This window comes from Pteropus alecto, unplaced genomic scaffold (genome assembly GCF_000325575.1).
Source record: "Pteropus alecto unplaced genomic scaffold, ASM32557v1 scaffold25, whole genome shotgun sequence".
NCBI lineage: Eukaryota > Metazoa > Chordata > Mammalia > Chiroptera > Pteropodidae > Pteropus > Pteropus alecto.
Window position 1 is genome coordinate 7,192,360 of NW_006441955.1, and position 18,859 is coordinate 7,211,218.

The window sequence follows — 18,859 nt, forward strand, 5'->3', positions numbered from 1 at the left end:
AATAAAGAATTCGAAATGGGAGATTTCTAGGTATGCTCAAGGAATAGCAAGCAGACCACTGTGGCTGTAGTACAGTGAGTGAGAAGGGGAGTGACAGAGGAGGTCCCAGATCACGGGCCCTTCTTTGGATTTCCACTCTACTCCACGGTTAGGGAAGTCGTTGGGAGGTTTTGAACAGGAGAATGACATGATCAGACTGGTGTTTTAAAAGGCTCATACCAGCTGTTCTGTTGAGAATAGACAGTAGAGAAGCAAGGGAGGGAACCAGAGACCAATTGGGAGGTGACTGCAGTGGTAAAGGCAAGAGAACATGTGGCCTGGACCAGGGTGTTAACATTGCAATTGGGTTAATTTAGTGTGTATTTGTGGCATAATGATTGAATTCAGTTGCTTTATATTTAGCTCCCCTATGAGCCTATAAACTTTTGGAAAGCAAGGACTGGGTTTGATTTATCTTTATGTCCTGAGTCCTTAAAATAAGGCCTGCTAAAGAAGGCATACAATATTATTTTTAAACTGCTTTCTTTTTTTTTCTTTTTCTTTTAAATAAGTGAGTATCTGCTTATAAACAAATGATTGAAGGATGACATATGATGTCTCATTGTTACCCCCATCTCCAGATGAGGAGACTGAGGTTCAGAGACATTAAATCTCGATCAGGTTCTCACAAGCCACAAAGGGATGAAGCCAGTCTTTCATTTCAAGTCTGTCTGACCCCATAGCCCTTACCTTTTCAATTTCGTCAGCTGGGCTGGTACTGAGAGGGTGCTGGGGAGCCACAGGAGAAAAGGCTGGATGGAATTCCCGGCCATGAGCAGCAACCCCCACCCGTGATGACAGACAGAGCTTCCTTCAAGAACAAAGTCCTGAGATACTTCCTGAGTAGAAAAGATGTGGTTTAGGGAAAGCCTCCTTTCTAGGCAGAATCAACATGCACCTGTGTGGCTAGCCTTTCTGATTCACACATGGGGGTTATATTTTATTTTTCTATTTTTTGAAAATAAAAAGAAAATGTAAAGAAAAAAGCAAAGTCCCAGTTGCCAAGTCTGTTAACGACACACATAATGGTGTGTTAACACGGGTGATTATCGAGCTGGACAGCACCCAGATTTCTGCCAAAACAAACCTTTCTGCTCAGCTGACCTGGGAATGCTTCAGTCAGAGTGAGACAGAGCGAGGAGGGTGAACTACAGTCTTTCATGGTCTGGAAACAATTAATGCCATAGCTATTGGTATTGCTGCCTTTGCTGTGGGCTTTCGATGGGAAGGACTGGACCTCAGGTCTCTTACGACCCCTCCACAAGACCGCAGGCAAATCTCCACTTGTCTCTGGGTCTCAGTTTTTCCACAAGCGGGTTGGATTAATGATCTAATATTCATCGGTTTTAACTTTCAGTGCTTCTGGGCAGCCTTCAAGGAGCCAGGGGACTAACTGAGCTCTGGGCCCCTTGTGCATGCAAACAAGAAGGAGGGTCTTATCTGCATAGCAGAACCAAGCCGGCACCACCAGTTCGGTGGCCTGTGCAACACCTCCAGATTGCTCTACCAGCTGTGACACCCTGGGTGTCAACTAGGTCTCTATTTTCTCACCTGTAAAATGGCAAATGGGCTTCCCTTAACGAGCTGTTATGAACATTAAACAAAATACAAGATGTAAGGTACTTAGCACAGTGCCTGGCACATAGGAAATCACAATACATCTTAGTTTCTTACCCTTATTCCTACACTGCCTTATTCTTTCTTCATTTCTTTCTTCTTTTCCTTCTTTTATCCCCTCCTTTTTTCCTCTTCTTCTCTTCCAGGAGAAAAATCTGTCTTGAATTATGATGCCGTGAGCCAGTTTATCTGCTTCATTCAATTGCAAATTACTACAGCAGAGACCATGTGTGGGTCACATTTTTATCCTGTTTATCTGCATGCACAAAGTAAGTGCTCAATAAATCCTTGATGACTCAATGATGGAGTCGAAGGCAAGCTTACTATCACTGGTTTCTTGGCTTTCTCATCTCTCTTTCTTCTGATGGAAACATAAAAAGCATACACACTCACACTCTCACTGACTTGCTTGCATGCCCCTCCCTTCCCCAGGCTATAAAAAACATTAAATTCTAAAATGAAACAAAGGTAATGGAAACCAGAAAGCCATGTTTTGTGTGAGATCGAAAACATATGTTAAGAATGAGGATTCAAAATGATGAATCTGCACAAGGCTGTTGGCAATGTCCCCTCTCCGCCTTGCTGCTCTGGCCAGAAGCAGGAGTGTGCAGATCTGCTTTAGCCTCCAAACCGAGACAGCTGCAGTGGTCAGCACAGCAGGCCTGGACTAGCCATGGGCATGTTCTTCCTTCAAGCATCTCCTGGAGACTACTAGGTAGTTAGGGGGTGAGGATCACACAATATTTTTCTGACCTTTAAAAACATGGGAAAAGGATCTCTGTGGGTTCAGAAACAAAGGCTTTACTTCTGTTTTGCCCTTAAGATAATAGACTCTATCACTTGTTGATTCTCTCCTGTTAAAAGATAAACTGAGGCATATTACACATTTTTCAAGTTTAAGCAAAGATTGATTTGAATCAGGAAGCATCTAATCTAGCAAATAGAAAGGAGCTCTAAGAGATGTACAAAATGAAAAACTTTTACAGGCAGACAAGAGCAGGAACAAGTAAGTTATACTAGGCAAAAAGCAAACTGGTATCACAGGGATACTTTCCTTTAGGGGATGGCAGGAATCTGTCGGGCAGGTTGCCTAACTAGTGCTGATCAGGTAATTCTTGATTTCCTGGTTTAAGATCCCATCTCTGGGAGAGCTGAAACTATAATTAAGTCTTGGTTTGGTGATGTGGGTCTTGGTGCAAGTGACTCAATTTTGGGTATGAACACTTTTCTGAGTTCTATATTAGGTCAATAGCTATTTTACAGGGTTGTTTTGAGTTTCATTCTTCTCATTTTACAGATGAGGCAATAAAGTTATAAAGTCTCAGTGGTAGACTGAGAATATAATAATAGTAATACCCATCGACACTGTTACCATTTATTTGTTTACTTATGCATTCATTCAGTAGGTGTTTATTGTGCACCTGCCATAGGCCAGACACTGTCGGTTAGATGGGTTAGATGGCATTGAAAAAGAGAGATAAGTTCTGTTGTTATAGTTGCGTGGCAAAGATGTCATGACCTGTTCAGTGTTCAAGTTCACTGATTATGATATAAGAGAAATTCCAGTTGCTGTGAGCCTTTGTGATACAAGGAACTTGGGTCTGAGGTTTCTGTGGAAGCTCTCCTGAGGAGTTACGCAGGGGGAGGCCTAGAAGATGAGTGGGAGCTATCCAGGCAAATTGGGGTAGTATCTTCCAGCCGAGGGAAGACGTGCGAGAAGGCAAGAAAGAGCATGGTGTGATAAACGGAAAGAAAGAGGCTTGAAAGATAAGGTTTTTATCCTTTATCTCCTTTCATCATCATTATTATTATTATTATTATTATTATTATTATTATTATTATTATTTTCCTTTAACAGGAGTTATAGTTGACAATTAAAAATTGTATGTATTTAAGGTGTACAACTTGATAATCTGCTCTCAATTGTGACTGAGACTAAGTTAAATGGCTTGACCAAGATCACACACCCAGAAATTAATTGAAAACCAGTGGATTGACTTCCCTGTCTACGCTAATTCTAAAACACACGGTATATTTGATAAGGCCTCTGACGGTCTGGCCTTTTGAAAAGGCTAAAAGTGAGACATGTGACAGACAACTAGAAGTCTTTGAATCCCAAGGCTCTGAGCCATGGGACCTGGGCTGCATCAGAAGCAGAGACAGCAGAAACCCAGGCAACTATTAAAAAATTTTATGCCATGGGCCTCTCCTGCCCAATAGAAATGACTGGTTCTGGGTGGCTGGGTGAACAATGTCTCATCCTTGTTCCTGACATTACCTGGGGGACTCCCCAGATATCTCAGGGGCCTAGATCTAAAATTGTCTAAGGTCCTGTGATTGTACATGCTTAAAACTACAGATTAGGTATTGCCTCTGCCAGGAAGCCTCCTTGGACTCTCTGAGCTTGGTTTGATGTCCTTTCTTTGGTTCTCCCACATGCACCCACCCTCCCTTGCTCTGTGCCCTGGGAGTTCTTTTTTTCCCCGCTGAATCACACTGTATTATGCATGTTCATTCACTGGTCTGCCAGCCCCACTTGAAGGTGAGCTTGGGTCCAATTTACCTCCATGTTCCAGTCTGGCCCAGGGCTTTCTGATGCTAGCTGATGGTGAGTGAGCACTCAATTATCCATCTCTGTTGGAGGGAAGGCAGCCTCTGGAAATTTGTGAGTTAAATGGCTTTCATTAGTCCAAAGATGGTCAGTGTTGAAAATCAGATCAGTGGTGGAAAACCCACAGGGGAGCTCAGAGAACGTGTTTTGTTTTCTAGGGGAGAGGCCACCACACCTGCTTAAAAGTGGACGTTATTGCCTGTGTATGGTGTTTTAACCTCAGGAGAGACATTGGGGAGGCGGAGCCCAGGCTGGAGAGGGTCAGGGCTGGAGAGGAAAGTTGCATTTCCACTGGCTCTAATGGTGTCCATACACTTGGAAATCACATTTAACTGCTTTCTGTCTACACATCCATGTCATAAACATGGACTGAGCACCTACTACGTACCAGTTACTCTGTCCTATGCTGGGGAAATAGAAATAAAGCAATGAGTCTATTTGGGAGAGATGGGAAAGGAAACATATGTGATGCAAAGTGCTTTACATAAGAAGCAAGACCTTCAGAAACCCAAAACCAGGGGTGAGTCTCTCTGGGAGAACTGGCAGAGATTTATAGAAAAGATAACATTTAAGCTGAGTCTTAAAAGATAAGTAGGAGCTTGAAGGTGAAGCAAGGCATGTGGCAGAAGAAACAGCATGAACAAAGGCCCAAAGGATTGCAAGGATGTGTCCACTTAGGGAGCAGGGCCAAATTGGTTCAATGTGGTAAGAACATAGCACACGCTTGGGGGTAGAAGTAGAAGGAAAGGAGGCCACAGTGACAGGTGACCTGGCACTGGACTTACCCTCTACAGTGTCACAACCACAGTATCTCTTGTGAAACAGCGTGAGGAGATACTGACCCCTGAGGAAGAGAGAGCATTTTTCACCTCTTCCTGTCAGTGGTCCCATCAACCAAGCACGAAGAGCCCAGTGGCCAGTGGAAGAAGCTGGATAGGTGTTAAGTATGGAAATTGTGGCCTTTGCACTGCAGGAGCCCATAGGGCTGCAGTATTGGGGGTTAGAGGGGTGTCAACATAGGAGGGCCTGGCATATGCTCCAAATAGAATAACAGTCAAGAGCCATGGCAGTAATGTCTCCCCTTGGTGCTGCCCCTGCTTCCTCCAAGAGAGGATTGATCAAAAGTTCTCTAAGGAGAGTAGACTGGGAAAAGAAGGAGAAGGGAGGCGAGGCAAGGAGGAGGGCACCAAAAGGGAAGGTGGGCTCCATGCACCTGCAGTCCATTGCCCTGGCTCTGAGAAAAGATGGGGCACCATCTGCAGAGCCCATGGCAGCCTTGGCTCTCTGAGAAAGCCTTCTTGGGACCAGGCCTCAGGAACTACATTACCCCTTGCATCCAGACAGCTGTCCCATTCCAGAACTCCCCCTTACCTCAGCAAATCCTCTCCCTTGAGTTGTGTGCCGAGAGAAGGGGTCCCATTGGACTTTGAACTCAGCCTGTATGTTTTTTTCATTCTCCACCTGTATCTGGCCCTGAGTTGGGAAGCCTGAGGTCTCTGGTTACCCGTCTGCCCTCACAGCCTCCCAAACTCGATCTCATTTCCTTGCAGCCTATGCTGTGTGACTGAGGGCTTCTCAGTAATGTGAGTTCATTGAGGATTCATACTGTGTCATATATATCTGTATGCCTGGCCTCCAGCATGGGACCAGTGCTGGAGATGAGATACAGACAAATATTATCTAACTGTTTCTGAAAACAGACAAAACTGGTGATGACACACCTTAGTATGTGTGGGGAGCAGTAACAGGGATCAGGGACCTATTCTTTTCCTGATGGATTTTAATCCCTTCATTTTTTAGCAGACACTTTTTCCTTCAACCTTTTCACTCTCTCCCCTAGCCCAGCTGTGGAGATGTGGGTGGGAGCAGAAATGTTCCTTTTTCTACTTACCTGTCTGTCTGTCCATCTGTCTGTCTGTCTGTCTATCTATCTATCTATCTATCTATCTATCTATCTATCTATCTATCTATCTATCTATCTATCACACCATCATCCATCCATCCATCCATCCATCCATCCATCCATCCATCCATCCATCCATCCCTCCATCCATCCATCATCTATTTATCCTCTATCTATCATCTATCATCAACTGGCCAGAGCAGCGATTTATTTTGACTGGCATGTATAAATCATGACTTTGAATAGAATTTAAACTAGAAGCGCACCTGATTCAATACTCTCTTTTTCCAAGTGAATCTGAGGTGCACTTTTGAATGAGACACTATTATTGGGTCTGTAGAGGAATGGGCTTGAGAAGTAGGGTCCTGGCATCAGAGAACAGACCAAACGTGGGAGTTGCAAACATTCAAAAGTGAGCTCAAATGCAAGAATGCATGCAGTCCAGGTCCACAGGGAAGAGTGGTCTCTAGAGAAGATGGTGATGAGCAATTGATGATGTAGAAAAATTGGCCTCAGGGTGAGATGATCTGGCCATGGTGCACGGGCTAAATGCCAGGTCCTGTGCTGAGTGCTGGAGGGCGAAATGAGTGAGACAAGTGCCTAAGGTGATGTTGTTTAGTCAGCATGAGTGTACATTATGGGGTTAGGTCTCAGGAGCTTGAATTTCAATTCTGTCACTTCACAGCTGTATGATCACAGACAAGTAGCAAATTCTCCAAGCCTCACTTTCTCTATCTGTGGACTAAGGATGGTGACAGTACTCTCCTCATAAGGTTGTTGTGGGTATTAAATAAGACAATGCATGTAGAGCACTTAGCATAGCCCTTAGTGACCATTATTATAGGGAGGAGAGTCAACCACACAGGTGCTTTGTACTGGAGTGGGATTAGAAGGCAGACTGGTTTAAAGTGGAGTGTCCTGAGTTAAAGTCCCCTGAGTGAGGACAGGATAAGTTCTAGAGTCTGGGATGGAGCTGAACCTTTAGAGGAGAGTCATGTGGCTCTGGCAGTGGTACGTGAACAACAGGAGGCAGGCAAGGCAACTCAGTCAGAGAGGAAAAGTGGCTTGCCCCAAATCACACAATGAATCAGTGACAGACTTAAGAAAAGGACTCCCTCCTTCAAGCCTTTGTCCTTGCAGCTCCTTCTCCTTGAAATGAGTTACTTCCAAGTACTTCATCATCTGCCTGGTAAATGGCTACCCACCATTCAAGATGCAATTCAGGAGAGTAACATGCTGGCTAAGAACAGGGCTCTGGAATCTGTCTGACTTCTGTTCAAACCTTGCTTTTTGCTTTACTGGCTGTGTGACCTTTGATAAACCATTTACCTTTTAAAATTTCTGTTTCCTCATCTGTAATATAGGGCTAATGATAATATCTGCCTTACAGGATTGTAGTAGGAATTACATCACGTATGTATGCAGGGGCTGAAACATGGTATACTGTTTGGTCCCCCAAAAGGATATGTTCAAGTTCTGACCTCCCTGTTTTGTGAATTTAAATATATTTGGAAATAAGATCTTGAGATGAATTCAAACTAGATTTAGGGTATGTCCTAAATCCAATGACTGGTGTCTTTATAAGAAGAAGAGACACACAGAGACAGTGAAGAAGGTCACTTGCTTAAGGAAGCAGAGGTTGGAGTGACGCGGCTATAAGCCAAGGAACACCAATGATTGCTGAGAGCCAACAGAAGCTAGGAGAGAGGCATGGAACAGATTCTCCCATCAAAGCCTTCATACGAAACCGACCCTACTGATACCTTGATTTCTGGCATCCTGAACTGTGAGAGAATTAATTTCTGTTATTTTAAGCTACATAGTTTGTGGCAATTTGTTCAGGCAGCCCTAGGTAACTAATGCACATGAAAAATACTCAATGGATGGTGATCATTAGCACATTATTATCTATGAAGCCCTTCTCTACACTCTGGGAAGAACTGATTCCTCCTTCTTGAAGTCCTAGCATACCCTGTAGATTCCTGGCACTCCTTTGGGGAGTTATATGCTGATGTAGTCATCCCTGACATTGCACTTCGAATCCTTCAAGGGCAAGGGGTCTGTCTGGCTCATCTTTGTATCTGCGGTGCCCAGTATAGGACCTGGAGCAGAAAAGGCATTTCGTAAAGATTGAACAAGAACCCAGGTTTTCTGTCTTTCTATTGGCACCCAGGTCCCTGTCAGCCTCCTGTCTTGACAGAATACTTCATAATCAAATGCAGAGCATCTGGTACCCTTCCCTGCCCTTCCCCCACATCTGGCTGAATTAGGTGTGAATGAATCAAAAACATAAGGATCCCATTTGCTTTCCCCTGCTTCTTTTTAAGCGTGCATTTAGAATTAATCAGCCAAGCATGACTGAGAGTTTTGACAAACCCAAAATATTAAGGAAAGAGTTCAAGATGTTTTGATGATCCCTAGTGCAAAGGTGGTTAAGCTGTTGGCCCAACCATGTATTCTATTTGAGGCCAGTGGAATTTTGACTAACAGCAGCCTGCACCAGTCTTGTAGGTCAAGGTGGGAGATGCACATGGAGACTCTGACATCCCGTTTCTCCCAGGGGTACTTGGCCCCAGGATTCACACTCTCCAGGGGACAGCCAGTGCCAAGATGTGCCGGGAAGACAGAGTGCTGAATGTTTGCCTAGTGTCAGAGCTGCCGCCCTTGGCTCAGGAATAAAGTGCTCAACGTTGCAGTCCTGAGCAAGTCTGACACCACTTACTGATCTTTAGATTTCAGGTCTGAAGTTCACGATAACAGGTGTGATGCAGAGATGGGTACTGCTAGACCCTGCTGGAGGGGACAGTCAAGAGGTCAGATGGCTTAAAAATCGATGCACTGTCTTCTCTCTCTTTGAAAAAACAAATGAGTCACTGTTTTTTCCTTATACAAAAACAGTAACTGCTTTTTTTGTATATGTGGAAAATAATCATATAGAGAAATATTTATAGGGGGAAAAATCTACTTATATCTCAAACTTGTAGCGATACCACCATCGACACTTTGTTATATGTCTTTCTAGACATTTTTCTATGAGTGCATATATACATATTACATATATACATATAAATTATCACATCGTACCCTCAATTCCCAGTTCCCAGAATATAAATGATGTGCCCCAAACTGAGTAGAGGGATACTTCCTATACATATAATTAAACATATGTGTAATTATATATAATTAAATATATAGTTTTTATATATAATTAAATATATATAATTTTAGAAATAAAATTGGGACAAAATTGAGAGTATACTATTATGCTTTTTGCGCTTTGATTGTTCAGTTATTTATCTTTTAGGTTTTAGCTTAAATGCCATTTTTCTTGGGAGTTTTTTTGCCTGGACCCGAGCAGCTTACCCAACTACATACTCTCACAGTACTCTATATTCATATTGTGATATATTGTAATGCAGCAGTAAACATTTCCATATATAATTTTTGTGTCTCCTGTTGGACTGTAAATTTGACAAGCATGGAACAGAGACTGACTTGAGCCGTAATCCTATTCACCACCTCTCTAATCCTGCACGTGACTCAGTTCCCCGAGCTACTGGGTTAGAGAAGAAGTGGCTAAAGGAATTCTATTTGGTACTGACTCCAAGTTAAAGCTAAGGATTCAGAACTGTACTATGGTTTACCACCTAACATGGGGCATGAAGAAAGACTTTGGTAGGTCAAGAAATAAATAGAGATCTCACCTGAGTTCTCTTCATAGAAGGACAACAGGGCACTGAATCTCCTTGTCGTTATTAACCCAGGGTGGGTAATAGCTGGAATGGATATCTTTAGCAATTGACAGAATTCCCACACAGCTTCCTGACCCATGATAAGGCCTACCATGGAGAAAAGATTACATAGAAGCCATTAACATTCACCAGTTACACAAAAATAAAAAAATCAAAAGCAATAACACATTTCTGAGGAGAGTTGAAAACATTATTACAATTATCAAAGACTTGGAAGATACATTCAAGGTGCTTCTTTGCTCATGCCCACTTAATTTTTCATTTGTCAGGTTAAAAGAATTCTTGAGATGATAATAGTTTGTCATAATGGTAATTAGGTGGCGGCTCCAATCGCAGCTGCTGTTTCAGATGTATTCTTCTACAGCTAAGTGATACAGCCCCTAACATTGGATATGTAGCTATTGAGCTGGCAAATGCGTTTTCTCCATTCTGAATCACAGCGAACATTAGAGGCAATTTGCTTTCATCTGGTAGGTCGATTAGTAATATACTACTCTCCCAATTCAGGGAATTGTCAGTTCTCCAGATCTGTGCTAGTTTCTTCTGTAGAATCTTGATGGCCTCACCATCTTATAGTACATCACGTGAGAATTTCCACAAGCTCGATGACACTATGTAATAGCTTGATGACATTTTGTAATGATGGTCTTCAGGACATGCTACCCTAAAATATGGCACCTTGACATATTGCATATTCTAGGCTGAAGGAGTCTGAGAAAATGGCCAAAGCAGGAAAGTCACTGTCACCATCCTTCCTTGCCCTTCTTCCCTGAAACATGTCATAAAACTCCCATGTGAGAGGTACCCTCCCTGTACTTGAGGAAGACAGATGTTCTTACCACCACAAATGGAGACTTTGGGGTCAAGAAATCTGTACAAACAAACCTTGTTAAACTAATCTTTATCTTGAATGTTATCTCTTCGCCATTTACTACTCAAGCCCACACTCCTTTGTCTTGTCAAATTTGTTTGTTTATTTTCTAAAAGATATAAAAGCTTCCTCCTCTGGTCACTTCTTCAGGTCTTCATTCTCTTGTGAAGGCTCCCATGTACATTTAAAAATTAAAAAAAAGTATATGCTTTTCTTTTGTTAATCTGTCTTTTTCAGTTCAATTTTCAGATCCAGCCAGAGACCCTAAGATGGTTGAGGGAAACTTATTCTTTCTCTACTCTAGGTAAGACCTAGAAATAGCAGATAACCTAGATGTTTGGCAAGATACACGTGTACAGATGGTGAGCTATACATCCTGTGAAATTGAGCTCTATATAGCTCCAGTGACTTAGAGCAGAGTTCTCTGAAAAGGGAACACAGTCTGTCTTGCAACTTGCTTAACTCTGTTGTTATAGAGAGGAAGCAGCCATAGACAATATGCAAACCAATGTGCATGACTCTGTTCCAACAAACTTTTATTTATAAAAACAGGCTGAGGGCTTGGTTTGGTCTGTTGGTCTTAGTTTGCAGACCTCTGATCTAGAACATGGTCAAATGTCTCCTCCAGACACAAAATGGTCTCCCTATTCTCTTTTCCACGGTGAAGGAGGCATGATGCTAAGTGGGCTTCTTAAAAATTCGGAGCCAGTTGATGCCATATTTGGGTGTATTGCTCTTACCTATTTGCCAGGTGACCTGAAAAACTGGCACCTTCAAGAAAGGTCCAGATTAAAAGGAGGAACTCTAGCTCTTCCAAAATGCAGAACTCTTTTGACCTACAGACACAAAATGAGGACTTGAGGTGTCTGCAGTAAACTGAGATGCTGAATGGTCTCACATGAAAACAGCATCCTAACGTTCTTACTTTCCTTAACCTTCTGATCCTTTCCTCAGTACTCTGCCTACGCAGTTTTGTTACCTCTTTCTCATTCGCTAGAGGCCAAATTTGTGTCTAAGTTTCAAAGAGCCATCCCAACTGTCCTGGAGGCTTCTTGACTTTCACAGCAAATTTGGATAGATAGTTGGCTAACTGAGCTATCATTTTCCTTATATGAAGACTTCTAAAACCGCTAATCACAGCTAACCAAATCTACAATCCTTATAATTACCATTGCCCTCGTATCATTCGATGTCTCCATGCTTCACTTCCTTCCAACCCACCTCTGTCGTAGCACTTTGTACTTCTAGGGGTTATCACCTCCCCATTCACTACCAGCAATAGGTTCCTTATTGCCATCTGACCTGTGAGTATTTCAGTTCCAGAATCCCGCCTGGAAGGTCTGCTTTCCAGGAACACTTCTTATGGCAACTCTCTTAGATTAGGTTATCCCCAAAAGTAGATCCAACTTCCTTTGCTCAAGTGTGCCACTGACGTTCACACTGCTGTGCTTTTCTTTTAGGCAGAATGGACAATCTTCAGGATCCAGCTTTGTACCCTGCTCTTCCAAGCTTTGTCTCATACCACCCCTCCCTCAAAGTCAAGGTACTGGTCAAGTAAATCATTTTCTCAAAGACCTCATTTATAATACTTAACAACAGATCTGCCCTTGTTTCTAGATGATTGCTTGAGACTGGTGGTCTGCATATTATTGTTGACACGACTGTTTCCCCTGAGGCTGTCAGTGATGAAAATGAATGTAAGCCCATGGCTATTTCCCTAGCATCAAGCATTTTGCCTGGCAAAAAACCTTAAGCATATCTTAAGACATTTTTGCTGAATAACTGAATGAATGGATATTCACCATGGACTGTGCTGAAGACACCAAGCCTCCAAAACTGCGCTTTCTGCTGACTGGTACTGGTGGTGGGGTTTCTAGTCCTGTAAACAGCTGCCCCATTTAAATTATTTGCTCTGTATTTTTTTTTCTAAGCCCCTAAAACCTTGAGGCACAATAACCTCTTCCCTTGCATGAGATTTGCAAGTCATCAATTCCCTACCATGGGCCATTTCCTTTGTCAAGGGGAGAAAGTGATTCCCTGCAGTCTTCTGAATTTACAGAGAAAAGCTATCCAGATGTGGCTGGCCTACCTCTCTCTGCTTCCTCTCTCTCACAGCCCCCCTAATTTTGCCTCCAAATGAAATTCATTCCTGGCTGAGGGGAGAGAGGAAGGATTAGGGAGTCCACATGCAGCTTCTTTCAAGCTACAGGGGAGGGCAGATGGTTCTACTCAATGTTTTCTTTACATGCAGATTTTGTTCCTTAAGGCAAAATGCAGGCTATGACTACCCAGGCTGGCTTTATGTCACTCTTGTGGGGTTGAGTGGCCTTCCCAGGCTGGGTCAGTGCATGGCAGGAAGAGACCTGGCTGTTGCAGGCTTCTGAGTCAAGAAGTGCTCTGGGATCCATGATGGAAGAGATGTGACCAGCCTCAAGTCTGGGCTGAGCTCTGGTTTCTTATATTGAATCGTAGTCAGAAATAACTCTAGGAGCTCGGTGAGTTCTGGAATAACAGGATAGAGAATACTAGGAGTGTTAGGCCTTAAGTTTTGCTATGAAAAATGGGGGTGGTTTGTTTGGAAAGAAGTGGGCATTCTAAACAAACCAAATAATGTGAATATGGTAGCAACGATTTGGATCGAAATTAATTTCAATCCAATAAATTTTTGTTGAGTATCCAGTGTTAAAAAGTGATTTAAAAAGACAGTTTAGATGATACAAACAAACTTATTTAATACTTCATGGAGGGGAGTGTCCATTTAGAGAACTGCAAAATGGGGCAGGGTCTTTTATAGAATAAAGAATAAAAAACAAGGAAGAGAAAAATAGAAAATACCTGATTGTCTGGGGCCATGTAGTTGTAACCGCACGCAGACTTCATTTCTTTAAGACAGTTTTTTTCCGAGTCAAGCAGACTTTGCCAAGTTAATGGCATTGTGACTCATTTGCTTTTTCCATCCTTATTCTTTCACCATTGTAGGCTAACTCCATTAATCATTAAGCCGTAGGACATAAGGACATAAGGTTCTTGGCCAGTGTCAAATCTTTTAGGAATAAAGCCTCAGGTCTATTGATCACTAGTTTCCATTAAACTAAGGATAACATCTTGGCTTCAGGTATGTTTCAGCCCCACCCACCACAGGACCAGATGGGATGATACCACACCTATTTCCAGAACTGGACACAAGGATCAATTAGCCCCATCCAGTCAGTAGCATCCACTACACCCATGGCCCAGATTCCCTTAGTTTCCATGACTAAGGATTTTTCCTCTACATAATCTATTCCCCTCAAGACATCAGAAGGCCAGGTCTTTGAGAGGTAGATCACCAGTGTCTCTGGCACTTGCAACTCTCTAAAAGAAACCTTTACTTTCTTTGCTGCAAAACCCGTGTGTGTCTCTCTGGACTTAGATACGTGCAGGCAGACGGGCCCCTTTGCTCTGGTAATGTAGTTAACTTTGTTTTGAGTGAGAAGGAACAAGGAAATAAGTATAGATCCTAGAGTTGGCTTGGCATCTGGGGGTCGGCTGACTGCATTTCTGGCCCGGCAGAGCATTTAAAGGGACATGAAAATTATCTAAGTTTTGGTTTGCGAGATTGCACCTTGGGCAGGAACAGCTCTATCTTGGGCTTAGTAATCATTTTCACAGTGGCATGTATCAGACATGAGTGTTTATGGATCTGTCCCCCATCAGGCAGTAAGTCACTTGTGGACAGGGACTATCTACATTTAAGCGAAAGATTCAAAGAGCTCGGCCGTTTAATCTGTTCCTTGGCACCAGGCCTGGTACTAGATGGCAGGGATCAGAGTTGAATATGGTTTCTGAAGTCAGGCTCATAGCCTAGCAGTTACAATGATGTAGAGACTTGTGTACAAGTTCAGAACAGCACAGAGAAGAGAGTGATGAATTCTGTCCAGTGAGGTCAAGGATGTTGCATAAGAATATGAGTCTAAACTGAGTTTTGAAGGAAATACAGGATTTCCTTGGCTGGATGGAGAAAGGGGTTGAGGAACAGCATACAGAAAGGCTCAGATGTGTACTTGGGGGGAACTATAAATAGTTTGTATTTTCAGAGTGTTCATTCAGTAATTATGAAGTACCTGTACTTTATGTGACAGGAACTCTTCCAGTTGCTGGGGCTACAAGAATAACTAAGGCAGACTCTTTCTTTCTCGCTGTATTAGTCTGCTTGGGCTGCCTTAACAAAGTACCACAGATTGGGTGGCTTGAACAACAAAAAATTATTTTTCTCACAGTTTTGGAGGGTAGGAGTCTGAGATCAAGGTGTTGGCAGGGTTGTTTTTTTCTGAGGCTTCTCTCCTTAGCTTGGAAAAGGCCATTTTCTCCTTGTATTTTCACGGCATGGTCTACCCTCTGTACATGTCTGTGTCCTAATTTACAATTCTTATGAGAACACCAGCCACTATGGAATTAGGTCCCACCTTAATGACCTCATTTTATCTTAATTACCTTAATTATCTCTTTTAGAATTTTATCTCCAAATATAGTCACTTTCAGAAGTACTGGGGGTCAAGGCTTTAATATATGAATTTTGGGGGGATGATTCAGCTCAATACTTGGGGTGGGTTTACATTCTAATGTGTGTCAGGGGGAGGGGGCAATAAATGACTCTACCAATAAACATACTTGGCAATTTTAGATAATAATAAGCATTATGAAGAAAGAAAAACAACATAGTGGCCTAGAAATTGACTACTTGTTATTATATATATTATATTATGTATTACATATTATAGCGCATATATACAAGATTGACAAATACTGTCGGATCACCTTTTATGAGACAGGACTTGGGTTTGTTGTTGGGGATCAAAAGGTCTGTCATACATAATCCTTGCCCTTAAAAAGTTCACAGTGCAGAAACCTATGTGCACATATGAAGATGTATGAGGAGACATACATAGTGGGATTTAAATGGTTAATCAGGAACACTGGAGCCGAGTCAGCTGGGTGAAGGGAGGTGGTGGTGGTGGGCTAGTCAATGTATCATGGTATTTGGGTTCTACCCAATGGGAAAAATCTATTTCCATCTTGGGTCCCAGAGATGAAATTCATTTGCCACCAAAGGTTGTGGAAACAAAACATTCTTTGATGATGGAAGCCCAAGCACAGAGGCCTGTGTCCTGACTTTTCTCTGAACCTGAGACCAGGTAGATACAGAGGCTCAGATCAGAGAAGAGTGTGTAGATGCCAGTGGGATTAATTCGTTATTAGCAATAGGCATTTACTCTCGACACCATGGTAGATAAAGGCTTGTACTTATAGTGACCCTTGAATAAGTTCTGAAGCAGAGACTAAAAACACAAGCCCCATAAAACGTGGTTATGTCAGTCCAAACCAGTAGGACAAGAGCAGTAAGAGTCTCTAAGAAGGGGCCTGCAAAAAGCAGGCGAAAAAAGGAGAAATCCACCTGTGTCAAACTGGGACTGGTTCCTCAAGGAGAGGGAGCAAAGCCTCTGTCAGCAGTTTAGGGCAGATATTCTCAAAGCTTAATGGGCCCAAGCATCTTTTGGAGAGAATGTATACCTGTAGAGGATTAGGCCTCACCTGGCATTCAGTAGGGGGTTTGTGGTCAGACCCTGGAACCAGCATTTTGAACAAGCCACACCCTTTCCTCCCAACATGTTTTGGATGTTCATGTACATGCAGATATGGATCTAAGCCCACAGATGTAGGTAGTGGGATTGCTGATCACACTCCAAAGACTTCTGTGTTATTAAATACAAACAAGACTTGAATTAACTGTATGATAAATTATATATAGTGTTCTAGTCTATGAGTATAGTCATTCTCAACTAACCCTTTTGGATCACAAAAGTCCCTAGTTAATGCAGCTGTGCAAATATTGTTTTATATATACATAAATATTCTTGGATCAGGTAGACCCTGCCTATCTCAGTTACTATTTGGACTATCCACTTTCAGGTGTCTGAGGAACAGCCTGGGGGTTTACTACTTTGCTCAAGTTCCGAAAGCAACTGCAAGGAAGAGGGAGAGGACCTTGTTACACTGTTGTACGATGATTATTCATAACATCTATTGAGAGCATACCATGTGCCAGGCGCTTGGGTTTCAGGCAAAGACTGAAAGGCAAATAGTTTAACTGGGCAATGATCTCAGGAAACACCCATCAGGAAGTGAGACAGGAAAGGGAAGAAAACTAGTAAAAAGTGTCTTATCAAGTATATCACTCTTTCATGCAGGACAGGGCAGATTCCCCCAAGTAGGGGGAGGCCAAGCCCTGTACTGAGAGAAGAAGAGGGTCCTTTGACAAAGAATGTAGAAAGAATTTAACACACATGCCAAAGTTAGAGTCAAAAGGAAAGTTAAGTGGAGAAGGAGTAACACTCTGTAGATAGAGCGTGATCTCCTCTCAGAGGCAGGGAGTGAGAGAGCCTAAGAGAGACTCAGAGGGACAGAGACAATTGAGAGAGGAGGACAGTGAGAGATACTGAGTAAAGGCACTGAGAGGGACCCCAAGTGTTCTGGGAATTCAGTTTGCATATTATTTTTTAGTTCCTGTGAGTTACAGTTTAAGGACTTTGTTTACCCATTTCCTTTGATATGGGCATACAGTGAAGTGGAAGGGGAAGAGTATGTAGCACGAAAAGGTACGAATATGTAGTGTGAAAGGCCTGCTGGCAGTTCCCAACCTTTAATACATAGGTAACCTACGGTTTTAGCCATAGGGAATGAATGATTTTATTTTGTCTGGGGCAGACACTTAAAGATTCTGTTTTTCCTGCTTCCTCTTTCACAGGTGTGGGAAATGGGTTGTTAGCAATCCCAGCAGAAATCTTACTTTGTTCTGCAGGTGTCCTTGTGGCCTGGCTGCAGAGCTGATCAGCATATTGCAGCCTGAATGTAGCTTGATTTAACATTTTAATTCTCTTGCCTCCTCCCTACATTACTGTGAACAACTGGAACTGAGTCATACTAGGGTCCTCCATGGTGGGGTGATGAACTGACGGTGTTTACCTGGGACCAAGGGGTTTGATGAGATGAGGAACTTTCAGTGCAAAATCCAGGAAAGTCCCAGGCAAATCGAGATGCACTGGTCACCCAATTTGGGAGTCAATGTAGTGCAAGGGCCTAAAGTTATCCCAACTGGGGTGAGGAAATTGGATTCTTTATCCAGCAACTCAACATCTGATTGGTCAGTGCTGATGCAGGGTCTGGATCCTGAATGAAGAGATGCAGTTTCTCCTTGCAGCTCTGGAAGTCCCAAGTGCTGAGTCAACCAGGCTGCTGATTGTCACCTGTCTCTGTGAAATAGGAGAAAGAGCAAGAGTGCTTCTTGCTACATCCATGGCTTCCCACCTTTCTTTGTCTCACTTCCTTTTTCTTCACTCTCACAGCCTGGGCCTGCACCTCACAAGTAAAGTATCAGCATCATAATCCCTGCCTCAGGCTCGGCTTTCTAGAGGAGCCGGCCTAATTCAGTGAGGATTTAATAAACCCAAGTTCAAGGCTTAGTTCTTTGGCTGACCTTCTGTGTCACCTTGAGTATTAATTTTTTCTCATCAAGGCCTCAGTTTTCCCATCTCAAATGAGATCAGAAGTATAGTGACCCTTGAACAACACGGGTTTGAAATGTGCATGTCCACTTATACATGGATTTTTTTCAATAACTATAAAGTGGGACCCCTGCATGTTTGATTTTCACATCCACAGAGTTAATTGATTATAGATTGAAAACAATATTTTTGATCCACATTTGGGAATCCACAGATGCAGAGGCCCAACTGAATGCATTGTTCTATACCATTTTATATAAGGAAACTTGAGCATCCTCAGATTTTGGTGTCTGCAGGGGTCCTGGAACCAATCCCTTGTGGATACATGGGACAACTGGGAAGTCAACAGTTATATGTGGAATTTTGACTGCAAGGGTGTTGGTGCCCCTAACCCCTGCATTGTTTAAGGGTCAACTGTACATGATCTCTTAGTTCCTTCCCAGTCCTCATATTCTCTGAACCTATAAGATTCTTCAAAAAGACGCTTCCTGATAAGCAGTAAGCCACAAACTCCTTTCAACTCAG

At 42.7% G+C, this 18,859-nt stretch overlaps 1 long non-coding RNA gene across 1 annotated transcript in view; it reads right to left on the bottom strand.

Annotated features, from left to right (window-relative positions):
- Positions 1-13,718, bottom strand: part of LOC112485762 — a 15,602-nt gene extending 1,884 nt beyond the window's left edge. The window contains exons 1-4 of the long non-coding RNA XR_003048527.1: positions 13,629-13,718; positions 9,875-10,009; positions 1,714-1,845; positions 730-878 (exon numbers count right to left, since the gene is read on the bottom strand). This is a non-coding gene — a long non-coding RNA (uncharacterized LOC112485762). The remainder of the gene's footprint in view (positions 1-729; positions 879-1,713; positions 1,846-9,874; positions 10,010-13,628) is intronic.
- Positions 13,719-18,859: the final 5,141 nt, after the last annotated feature.